We start from the raw sequence: 12,810 nt of genomic DNA on the forward strand, positions 1-12,810 counted from the left end.
CCAGGTCCTAGTCTCAGTTGGGGCACCGGGTTCTGTCCCTGTTGCCCCTCTTCCAGGCCAGCTCTCTGCTATGGCCCGGGAAGGCAGTGGAGGATGGCCCAAGTGCTTGGGCCCTGCACCCCATGGGAGACCAGGAGAAGCACCTGGCTCCTGGCTTCAGATCAGCGTGGTGTGCCGGCCGCAGCGGCCACTGGGGGGTGAACCAACGGAAAAGGAAGACCCTTCTCTGTCTCTCTCTCTCACTGTCCACGCTGCCTGCCAAAAAAAAAAAGAAGAAAAAAAAAGAAGAAGCACCCTGAGCACCACACCGCACACCAGCCCCAGGGGTGAACAGTAACTCGAAACTCTCACACTCTCAAAGAAAAACAAACAAAAACTGGGCTAGATGCAAGTCAACTGCCAGCTACTACACAGACACTCGAGGTAGACTGCTGCTTAACGCGGACCACGGGACACTGACCGCACACAGCATCTCACATCCGGGGGCTTCCCGGAAAGGTCACGTTCCGTTTCACAACCTCTTCAACCGGTTTTCCCAGCCGCAGATGTGAGGACCACGTTAGACACCACGGTCACACACGGCCGTAACCCAGGGCATTCAGCCAGCGACAGCGATCTTGCTTCACTGCAGTATCTTTGCATGGCTGCAGATTCTTTCTGCACGTGACCCTAGACTGCCTCCCGTCTTCCAGGAACACCGTAGTACCACAGCATCCCAGCTCTTCCAATCTTCCTCTTGGCTCTCACAGAAACAACCGGATCACGGCGTCCTACACGCTGGTGCTATTTCTCTTCATTGTGAACATGAAACACAGGCACAAGTGAAATCCTAGATGCCTGTTCTACTTCTCTTCACCACAAACGTAAAACACGGGTCCAAAGATAGCGCACGTGTCCACAGAATCAACTGCGTAACTGATATGAAAACCACTTCGCAAGCAGTGCTGCAGCCTGATGGACCCTCACGCTGTTAGCCTCAACCTTCAGCATGGTGAGAATGCAGTCACTTCTGATGTGGCTGCTCTGGGGCAGAGTGCGGCAAGCTCCAGGCGACACCGCTGCCGCCGCCGTGCCACCGCCTCTCCAATCCACCTTTCAAAGCCGCAACGCTCGTCCTGTCGTCACCCTCTGCCAGCCCCTCCCTCAGTGCTGATCTCTCGTGGATTTTTAGCTCTCCACTAACTTTAAAATGAAACAACAACTCCCGCCAGCGAGATGAAAGCTGGTGGCCACCCAGCCCAGCCCCGCCCACCCTCACCTCACGTCTCTCTCCCTAATCAAACCAAACGTGTTACTGCAAAAGGGGCCTCAAACCAGGCAGAGCCAGCAGCGAGCATCCAAAACCAGCACAGCGCAGGCTCCGGGTCCGAGGAGGGGAGCACAGTCTCTGGCTGCCCTGGGCCCCCTCCCCAGTGTATCCAGGAGTGAGGGGAGAAAGACGGCTGGCAGAGGGCGCCTACCTCGGGAAGACAGACAACAGAAGCACAATTATTGCGACCAGATTTTTCAGCCGTGCATTGCTGACACGCACCCCCTCCAGACCAGGACCAACAAGCAGAGGCCCTCACCGAATCCGTGAGCTCTGGACACAGCCTCAGTGCCCACCCCCACCACAGAGCCTGTGCCCCAGCGCCCCCACACCGCGGACTCCTCCTTGGCACCGCTTCCTCCCGCTGGAACACTTGCCAGCGTGGGCAGCCACACAGCCTCCTCCTCTTCTCCGAGACTCATTCGTCACCTCGGGGCTAAGCCACGAGCTTACTGGGACCCACCCAAGTCACCCAGGGCTGCACCCCCGCCAGCGCCCACCTCCCTAAGCACGTATCTCACCGAATCACAACGATATTCACACAGCTACTTTTTCCCCAAATTGAATTGTGACTTCTTTGAATCAATAAATGGGCTTTGATTTTAGGAGACAGCTCCAAATATTTTTTAGCAAAATGTTATTGACAACAATGAGACTGGAAGTAACTCTCACGTCCACCAGCAGAAGCCATGACGAAGCATCACGGATGCTACACAGCGTAACGTGGTAGGAGGAGACAGACACCACAGACGCCGTTACGGCGATACCGGGAGTAGAGTGCAGACGGTCAGGGGCATAACAGCACAGGTGACACAAACACCCAAGCACCCATTTTCAAGGAGGAATAAGCCAGTAACTGACAAAGCTGCTAACGGGGGGCAGGAAGACCACAATGAAGACGGAGCAGCAGGACCGCGATCTGGAATCCTCTGGATTTTACAGCTTTTACTCTGGAACCATGAAAACGTCTTTCATAATTCTAGAAGAGAACCAATCCAACGAGAACGAAGGCAAGACGCAGAGCACATGTCAGCAGGATGCACTCTGCTTCGCCCCATCCGGGTCCGTGTCAACCGCCCAAAGCCACGGAAGGGCAAGGAGTCCTAACTCCGCTTTACAAACCCACAGATCCAATTCTCTCAGGGGTCCTAACACTCACTCTAGATTTTTTTTTTCTTTTTGCTTCTTTTTTTCTTTCTTTCTTTTTCTGTTTTTTTCCACTTTAGATTCTTACAACAACAAGCAGTAAGTAACAGGGTAGAACGCACTTGGTGCCTGTCCTAGCAACACAACATCAAACAGCTAGGCAGTGGGGGATGTGCAGCACAGGAGTGGGACCAGAGCCGCACTGTCACATAATTAACGTAGCTACCGCCAGCCTCCGAGCTGGGGGAAGACCAACGCTGAACAAGATCCAGATCCTAACGCGTGCTCTTTAATAGCCACCAGGAACTTCCGGGCCTCGCCATGCGCCCCCCCCCCCCCCCCCCGGCAGACTGCATGGCTCCGTTTGTCAGAGAAACAAGCTGTGCCTTTAAGAAGGTCACAAAGTTCCTCAAAGTTCACCAATCAGCATACGTCCAAGGCGAGGTATGAAACCAGGACCTTCCCGTGCTTACACACACTCTTCCCAACAGACACTGAAACCATCGTACCCCACAAGAACAGCTGTAACAAAAGACACTGGTTGAGCCGACTGTCTGTCCAATACTTCTGCCAGAAAGTTACACTTCATCTTCAACAGAATCCAATGAAGCGGTCTCACGCTGAAAACCGTGTCTTCCCTGGCAGGGGTCCCCAGACGCCGGCACACACTGGGATCTCTGGAGGGCCCCGTGAGTGTCCTCTCTCACTACAACGTCGGGATGTGCTGAGCCCTCGCCTTCCAGGGAGCAGCTCCACGGAGACGGCCTCATTAACGGACTCCAAGAATACAGCAGGTTCTGTACCCGCTTCCGCGTGGCAAGTCGAGGCAGCCTTGAGCGGTCAGCGGGAACAGCACGAGGGCCCTGCTGAGCACGGGCATCAAAGGGCCACTTCTCTTCACGAGCTCAACGAGCTACTCTGCCGGCCTCAGCCAGACCACTTAACCTCACAGCCACGCTGCATTAAAATCACGGTGCGTTACGAAAGCAACTTGTTCAAAGAGAATAAGAAAAAAATTACTTCTAGCATACTCCACTTTGTATGTTTACTTTCTGTCTCTTTCCCAAACCGTCCAGGGCAGTTCACCTGCACTGTGTTTCAAATGCACCAACACTGTGCATGAAACTGGCTGTGTCGCACTCAGTGCCACCCACGACCTGCAGGATTCCAGGCTGCCAGAGAATGCTCCACCTCCAGCTGAAAGTGAGGAAGCCCACTCAACCAACAACTCACGTGGCAGCCCCCACCCCACTCCTCTCTCCCTGCGCCACCCCGGAGCTCCACAACAGTCTCACAGCACAAAAGCCCACAGGGATGGTTGTGCACAGCCACACGCTGTGTGTCCACCTGCTACGCCTGCCAACACAGAACAGGGTGAGGTTTCAAGACAAACGTGAAAAACCTGTGTTTGCAGGACAAACAGCACTGTCCTCGTAGCGGAAGCTCCGGTTCCAGGCAGTGAGTAACTCTGACACCAGCAAGTCGCCCCACCTTGCTGCGTCTGGAGCGTCTCCTCTCCGAGCACCTCCCAAACGGCACAGTTCAGGTCCGGTCCTGACTGCCTGTATTCCAACGCCAGATCCACCACCCAGAAGCTGTCGACTCTGAACTAGGCACTTCAGCGCTGTGGCACTGCGGGTCAAGTCGCCACGTGTGACGCCAACATCCCGTAAGGGCGCCGGTTCGAGTTCAGGCTGCTCCACTTCCTATCCAGCTCCAGGCTAACGCACCTGGGAAAGCAGCAGAACATGGCCCAAGTACTTGGGCCCCTGAGCACCCATGGGAGACCTGGATGCAGCTCCTGGCTTTGTTGCGGTCATTTGGGGAGGGAACCAGTGGATGGATGACCTCTCTCTCTCTCTCTCTCTGTCTCTATCTCCCTCTCTGTATATAATTCTGCCTTTCAGGTAAATTAATCTTTAAAAAAGTTTACTGCCTTCACTATTGTTTTTAACTGATCTCCAAGACACGCTGACCCACAGCTGCTGTTAATCCGGCTTAACTGAACTCTGGGAGTCACCCTTCTTCCCGCTGCACTGCCGTCTGTGTTGACAACGTTCACCCAGACCTGCGCAGCACAACACAGGGGCACCAGCACACGCAGCTTCTCGGCTGTCAGCCAGTCCAACTTGAGGGAGACACCAGGATTCCGGTGTCCAAGGTGCAGCACTACACAGTGTAGAACATCTCATTAACAACCTCCGACTACGTGCTGAAATGCTCGTATGAGGTACACATGGAGTAAAATAAAGTATACTAAGATGTATTTCACCCGGCTGCTCTGTGTTTCATGTGACTACTAGAATATTTCAAATTATATATGTGACAAATTATATTTCTATTGAACAGCACTGATCTAGTTCTCACGCTGTATTCTAGGCGGGGTCACAGTATAGTTCCACCCACAAGCCTTTGGAGAAATTCAGCTGTAAAGTGGAAAGCAGCACACTGGACTTCAATTTCCTCTAGGCGCTTCAGAATTAGAGTCCTGAACGGAAGCTTGCCAGAATGGGACTTCTGTACCACCCAGCAGCACCCCTTCACCTGCCCGCACTTCTTCACGTCAGACAGGAGGAGGCAGGATTCTGAACATATTAAAATGTTTACAAGAAATACTTATTGGGGCCAGTGTGGATAAAGCCACGATCTGCAGTACCAGCATCCCATATGGGCACCGGTTCAAGTCCCTGCTGCTCCTCTTCCGATCCGGCTCCCTGCTAGTGCACCAGGGAACACAGTGGAGGACGGCCCAAGTGCACGGGCCCCTGCCCCCCTACCTTTCAATTACTCAATAAATCTTTAAAAACAAAAAGAAACGCTTATTTACAATTCTATCAAGGAAGCCTATGGGAACGTGAAGAAGGCTGAAGCGGAGAGCGCCGGCGGGAGGAGAACTCCCCAGGGCAGCAGAGGACTGGGCTCCCAACACTTCTGTAGCTCCCGCCAGAGCACCACACGCCGCCTCGCACTGCTAAGTGAACGGCCCCACGTCCATGAACCACCACACACTGGAGGTGGCAGGGCCAGGATTCCCAGCCAAATCTGAATCCCGAGGGCCATGCTGTTCTAGGGAAATGTTAGCCGACACTTGCACGTTTACACTGCATTTCCTCCAAAGGAAAGCGCGAGGGAGGCAGCGTGGCTCCTGAGCTAAACACTCCCCGGCAACTCCGCTTACACCCGGCCGAGCCCAGAGCCCTGCCTCAGGGGTTAACTCCATCCCTGTCCCCTCATTCTCCCAACTGCCGAGATCCTAGGAACTCACCACACGCCGAGATTGCCACTTACCTGGAACAGTAATGGTTCCTAAATGCCCCCTTTTAAAAAAAGAAAAGAACTAAGAGAAGCCATTTAAAATTCTCACAAAGACTCTTCAAAAATCACCAGGAATGATTCAATAAATCATGATTTTGAAAAACGCATACTCGTGGCAAGTGATGGCAGTCTTACTCCTCAACACGTTTATAGACCCAGTCATTGCATCAGAAACATAACAACTACACTGGAGCAGATGTACCTCTACGGCTGGCATCTGAAATCCAACCACAGGAAGTAAATACAGCGCCGGACACCGCAACTCACCCACGGGGACAATGAATACAGTGCCTGACACCGCACGCTCACCCACGGGGACACGGGACCCGGCGCCTGACACCGCACACTTGCCCACGGGGACATGGGACACGGCGCCTGACACCGCACACTCGCCCACGGGGACACGGGACACGGCGCCTGACACCACACACTCGCCCACGGGGACACTGGACACGGCACCTGACACCACACACTCGCCCACGGGGACACGGCGCCCGACACTGCACGCTCGCCCACGGGGACACGGGACACGGCGCCCGACACTGCACACTCACCCACAAGAACACTGGACACGGCACCTGACACCGCACGCTCGCCCACGGGGACACGGGACACGGCGCCTGACACCGCACACTTGCCCACGGGGACAAGGGACACGGCGCCTGACACCGCACGCTCGCCCACGGGGACACGGCGCCTGACACCGCACGCTCGCCCACAGGGACACGGGACACGGCGCCTGACACCGCATGCTCGCCCACGGGGACACGGGACACGGCGCCTGACACCGCACGCTCGCCCACGGGGACACGGGACACGGCGCCTGACACCGCACGCTCACCCACGGGGACACGGGACACGGCACCTGACACCACACACTCGCCCACGGGGACACGGGACACGGCACCTGACACCGCACGTCACCCACGGGGACACGGGACACGGCACCTGACACCACACACTCGCCCACGGGGACACGGGACACGGCACCTGACACCGCACGCTCGCCCACGGGGACACGGGACACGGCGCCTGACACCGCACGCTCGCCCACGGGGACACGGGACACGGCACCTGACACCACACACTTGCCCACGGGGACATGGGACACGGCGCCTGACACCGCACACTCGCCCACAGGGACACGGCGCCTGACACCGCACACTCACCCACGGGGACACGGGACACGGCGCCTGACACCGCACACTCACCCACAGGAACACTGGACACGGCGCCGGACACCGCACGCTCACCCACGGGGACACTGGACATGGCGCCTGACATTGCACACTCACCCAAAGGAACACTGGACTCCCCTACAAGCCACCCCTCTGCAGCCTGCAGCACAGCACAGTGCAAAGCGGGCTGCTCCTGTGCCTTGGCCGGCGTGGCCCCTGCCTCACGTCAGGTCTCCAGTGGAGTGCACACTCTGTGCACTAGGGAGCTTTGGTCCTCTGTCCCTAGTGGCTACCACAGCGTGTCTGCCGTCAGGAGCTCCGCAGGTGTCTGCTCCATGATCAGCCTAGTCTGGGTCCACCCTCCGTGGAAACTCTCTCTTGCAGACAGTGAGCTTGGTCCTCTTTACATCTCCAATGCAGTTGCAGTAATAACACAACATTGTAAATAACTACAAAGACTTACTAACTGCAGACTCTCCATGTTAAGTGCAATGGATGACACAGATTAAGAACACGCTTTGCAAGGCAGGCATCATGGCACAGTGGGTTAAGCCATCACCTGGGACCCCCATATTCCATCCCGAAGTGCTGGTTTGAGTCCCAGTTGCTCCACTCCTGATCCAGCTTCCTGCCAAAGCCTCCTGGGAAGCAGCAAATGACTCAAGTGTTTGAGCCTCTACACCCCCATGGGAGACCCAGATGGAGTCCCGGGTTCCTGGTTCGCCTTGGCTGTTACAAGCATCTGGGGAATATACCAACAGAATGAACTGGTAGCTCTCTCACACTCTCACTCTCTCTTTTTTTTTTTTTTGACAGGCAGAGTGGACAGTGAGAGAGAGAGAGAGACAGAGAGAAAGGTCTTCCTTTGCCGTTGGTTCACCCTCCAATGGCTGCCGCGGTAGGCGCGCTGCAGCCGGCGCACCGCGCTGTTCCGATGGCAGGAGCCAGGTGCTTCTCCTGGTCTCCCATGGGGTGCAGGGCCCAAGCACTTGGGCCATCCTCCACTGCACTCCCTGGCCACAGCAGAGAGCTGGCCTGGAAGAGGGGCAACCGGGACAGGATTGGTGCCCCGACCGGGACTAGAACCCGGAGTGCCGGCGCCGCAAGGCGGAGGATTAGCCTAGTGAGCCGCGGCGCTGGCCTCACTCTACTTTTAAAATAAATGGAAAATGTTTTAAAATATATGCTTTGCTACTTTGCTTATTTTGTTTCTTTCTAATAATGATTTATTTATTTATTTGAAATCAGAGGGACAGAAAAAAAGAAAGACACAGAGAGAACCTTCCATCTTCTGGCTCACTTCCCAAATGGCTACAACAGCCAGCGTTGGGCCAGGCCAAAGCCAGGAGCCAGGAGCTTCCTCCAGGTCTCTCACATGAGTGGTAGGGGTCCAAGCACTTGGCCCATCTTCTGCTGCTTTCCCATGGTGCGTGTGCAGGAAGCTCGCTCAGAAGCGGAGCAGACAAGACTCAGACCAGCACGCATAAGGGATGCCAGCATCGCAGGCAGCAGCTTAACCTGATACACCACAGTGCTGGCCCCTTTGCTTATTTTCAAATGATGCCACTGGGTCCACTAGGACTCATGTTAGGGGCTTGTGCTGTGGCGTAGCAGGCTAACCTGCTGCCTGTAATGTCAGCATCCTCTATGGGCACCAGTTCAAGTCCCATCTGCTCTACTTCCAATCCAGCTCCCTGCTAATGCACCTGGGAAAGCAGCAGAGGATGGCCCAAGTACTTGGACCCCTGCACCCATGTAAGTGACCCCCAAAAAGCTCCTGGCTTCAATTGGACCATCCCTGGCCATTGCATCTATTTGGGGAGTGAACCAACAGATGGAAGACCTCTCTCTCTCTGCCTCCGACTCTCTCCCTCTATATAGTTCTACTTTTCAAATAAATAAGTAAATCTTTAAAAAAAAAAAAAGTCACATTAGTCATTTCACCAAAACAAATTAGAGGACCCAATGGCAAACGCCCTGAGACACCAGTGAAATAAGATTCCTGCTGGTCCCAGTTCCACATTCTGTGCGGTGGCTTCACATCTAAACTACACGAGCAGCAGCAGTGGAAGCAAATCCGTCTTATGAAAGAGCAGTGACAGGATGCCGCTGACAGAGAATGTCAAGAACAACCAGCACGTGGTCACCCAGGGCTGGAGGGCTGGGGAGACAAGGAGTAGGTGCCAGAGCTCCCGGAGTCCCCGGGGCAGGGGAAGGGAGCGGTGGAGACGTGGAGTAGGTGCTAGAGCTGACGGAGTCCCCAGAGCAGGGGAAGGGAGTGGTAGAGACATGGAGTAGGTGCCAGAGCTCCCGGAGTCCCCGGGGCAGGGGAAGGGAGTGGTGGAGATGTGGAGTAGGTGCTAGAGCTCATGGAGTCCCCAGGGCAGGGGAAGGGAGTGGTGGAGACATGGAGTAGGTGCCAGAGCTCCCGGAGTCCCCGGGGCAGGGGAAGGGAGTGGTGGAGACATGGAGTAGGTGCCAGAGCTCCCAGAGTCCCCGGGGCAGGGGAAGGGAGTGGTGGAGACATGGAGTAGGTGCCAGAGCTGAGAGTCTCCGGGGCAGGGGAAGGGAGCGGTGGAGACATGGAGTAGGTGCTAGAGCTCCTGGAGTCCCCAGGGCAGGGGAAGGGAGTGGTGGAGACATGGAGTAGGTGCCAGAGCTGAGAGTCTCCGGGGCAGGGGAAGGGAGTGGTGGAGACATGGAGTAGGTGCTAGAGCTCCTGGAGTCCCCAGGGCAGGGGAAGGGAGTGGTGGAGACATGGAGTAGGTGCCAGAGCTCCCGGATTCCCTGGGGCAGGGGAAGGGAGCGGTGGAGTAGGTGCCAGAGCTCCCGGAGTCCCCGGGGCAGGGGAAGGGAGTGGTGGAGACATGGAGTAGGTGCCAGAGCTGAGAGTCCCCGGGGCAGGGGAAGGGAGTGGTGGAGACGTGGAGTAGGTGCTAGAGCTGACGGAGTCCCTAGAGCAGGGGAAGGGAGTGGTGGAGTAGGTGCCAGAGCTCCCGGAGTCCCCGGGGCAGGGGAAGGGAGTGGTGGAGACATGGAGTAGGTGCTAGAGCTCCCGGAGTCCCTGGGGCAGGGGAAGGGAGTGGTGGAGACATGGAGTAGGTGCTAGAGCTCATGGAGTCCCCAGGGCAGGGGAAGGGAGCGGTGGAGATGTGCAGTAGATACTAGAGCTCCCGGAGTCCCCAGGGCAGGGGAAGGGAGTGGTTGCAGTAGATGCTAGAGCTCACAGATACCCAGGGGCAGGGGAAGGGAGCGGTGGAGATGTGCAGTAGGTGCTAGAGCTCCCGGAGTCCCCAGGGCAGGGGAAGGGAGTGGTTGCAGTAGATGCTAGAGCTCACAGATTCCCAGGGGCAGGGGAAGGGAGCAGTGGAGATGTGCAGTAGGTGCTAGAGCTTACAGAGTCCCCGGGACAAGGGAAGGGAGCGGTGGAGATGTGCGGTAGCTACTAGAGCTCACGGGAGTCCTCAGGGAAGGGGAAGGGAATGCCCCGAAACATGTGGTAGCAAGGACTGCAAACTTCAGCTCCACAAGCGATCATAATCTGCACCTGTCTAAGAGAACCGTGGCCATATGAATTTTCAAAGCTGTTTAAAAAAAAATAAGGACATGACTAGAATCTTGGGAGACATGGTGTTGACCGGCTATAAATCCATATATCAGGCCGGTGCAGGGCTCAATAGGCTAATTCTCTGCCTGCGGCGCCAGCACCCCAGGTTCTAGTCCCGGTCGGGGCGCCAGATTCTGTCCCGGTTACCCCTCTTCCAGGCCAGCTCTCTGCTGTGGCCCAAGTGCTTGGGCCCTGCACTCCATGGGAGACCAGGAGAAGCACCTGGCTCCTGGCTTCAGATCAACACAGTGCACTGGCTGTGGTGGCCATTGGAGGGTGAACCAACGGCAAAGGAAGACCTTTCTGTCTCTTTCTCTCACTGTCCACTCTGCCTGTCAAAAAAGAAAAAAAAAAATCCATTTATCTTAGAAATCTAAAGACTAGATGCCCTCAATGAATGAAGACAAATGTTCATTAACAAAGAAGTAAGGAGATACGAGATGGGTTGGGGATTAGCAGTCAACACTACACAACACTTAAACATTAAGGAGTCGCACAACACTGGGACTGGCGTCTTGGTGTACCGGGTGAAGCCGCCGCCAGCAGCACCAGCATCCCACGTGGGCACAGCCGCTAAGCTTCAGATCCATCTCCCTACTGACGCACCTGCGAGAACAGCAGAGGACAGCCAAGTGCTGGGCCCCTGCACCCACCTGCGAGATCAGGAAGGAGCTCCTGCCTCCTGGCTTCAGCCTGGCCCAGCTCCAGCCATGCTGGCTATGTGGAGAGTGAACCAGCAGGAGGAAGACCTCTCTCTCTCTCTCTCTGTACCTCCTTTTCTCTAACTGACTTACACAGAATCACCAAAATTCCTTCTAAAATTGAGAAGAAGCTAACAGAACGAGGTGCCCAGTCATAACGCACTGACGTCTACAGACACAGAAGGAAAAGGCTGGTCCCACAGCACAGCAGCGTATCTGGTCATGTGTCTGTTCCACTGACCAACAAGCTAACTCACCTCTGACCGCTTAACAAAGTCACTGGGGCAGGAGCCCTGAGCACAGCCAACTGTCAAGAGGGTTTCCTCCACGCGGTTCTCTGCCAAGACTAACGGCTCTTCTGGTGTTGTGCTCTCACACACTGAACAGGGGCCACGTTGTGTCGTGATGGTCAAGCCACGCCTGTTACACCGCCGTTCCCTGCGGGCGCTACTTTGATCCTGGCCGCTCCTCTTCCGATCCAGCTCCCTGCTAATGAGCGTGAGAAAGCAGCAGCAGATGGCCCAAGGGGGTGGGCCCCTGCACCCACGCGGGAGAGCTGGATGGAGTTCCTGACTCCTGGCTCAGCCACTGTGGTCATCTGAGGATGGAACCAGCAGACAGAAGCTCGCTCGCCCTCGCGCTCGCTCGCTCTCTCTCTCTCTCCCTCCCTCCCTCCCTCTCCTTCTCTCTTCCCCACCCCTCAGGTAAATAATTCTTAAAAAACTGAATGGTACAATACCCACACATTTACCACTAACCGCAGCCAGATGTGTGAACACTGTGAGATGTCACTAGCCTGTCCCTGAAAGCAGCGACAGTTCTGGAGCACCTTCCCGGCTCAGTCTCCGTGCTGGAGAAGCAACCTAGGCCAGTGCTCAGGGTCACAGCAACCCACGCACTCTCCACAACAAGACCACAGCGGACAGCGCCCACCCAAAACCAGGGACTTCAAACAGAAGCAACTTTAGAACCACTACCTAAAACACAATAAAAAACACCAGGTGTCCTTTTCAAAAATATCCAACACTTCAATGAAACCTATACCACAGGGTGATTTGTCATTAGAATAAAATGTGTTTTTCTTACTATCAGAACAGTTTGAGACATGATATATTAAAGTCCGCACTTCAGGACTGGCCTTGTGGTGTAGCGGGTAAGGCCCGCATGGCATAGGGGAGCGGGTTCAAGTCCCAGCTGCTCCACTTCTGATCCAGCTCCCTGCTAATGACCTAGAAAGCAGCAGAGCATGGGCCAAGTGTTTGGACCCTGACGATCCATGTGGAAGACCCAGATGAAGCTTCTGGCTCACTGCTTCAGCCTGGCTCAGCCCTGGCCATTACAGCCATCTAAGGAGTGAACCAGCAGACGGAAGATCTCTCTGTAACGACTTTCAAATAAATAAATACTAAAAAGAAGAAGAAGAATTTTCATACTTTGTAAGGCAACCAGTAATAGATATGCTTTGATTTTGTTACTATTTCTGTTAACATGAAAAGTGTAAAAGTTAATAAAAATTAGTCTGCTTTAACAATACAGGCAATTAAGGGGTTAGAA

At 55.2% G+C, this 12,810-nt stretch overlaps 1 protein-coding gene across 2 annotated transcripts in view; it reads right to left on the minus strand.

The window, feature by feature from the left end:
* The window catches only part of SCAMP1 (secretory carrier membrane protein 1), a 114,249-nt gene that overhangs the window by 88,504 nt on the left and 12,935 nt on the right, over positions 1–12,810 (minus strand). The gene's annotated exons all lie outside the window — the stretch shown is intronic.

Source organism: Lepus europaeus, chromosome 15 (assembly GCF_033115175.1).
Source record: "Lepus europaeus isolate LE1 chromosome 15, mLepTim1.pri, whole genome shotgun sequence".
NCBI lineage: Eukaryota > Metazoa > Chordata > Mammalia > Lagomorpha > Leporidae > Lepus > Lepus europaeus.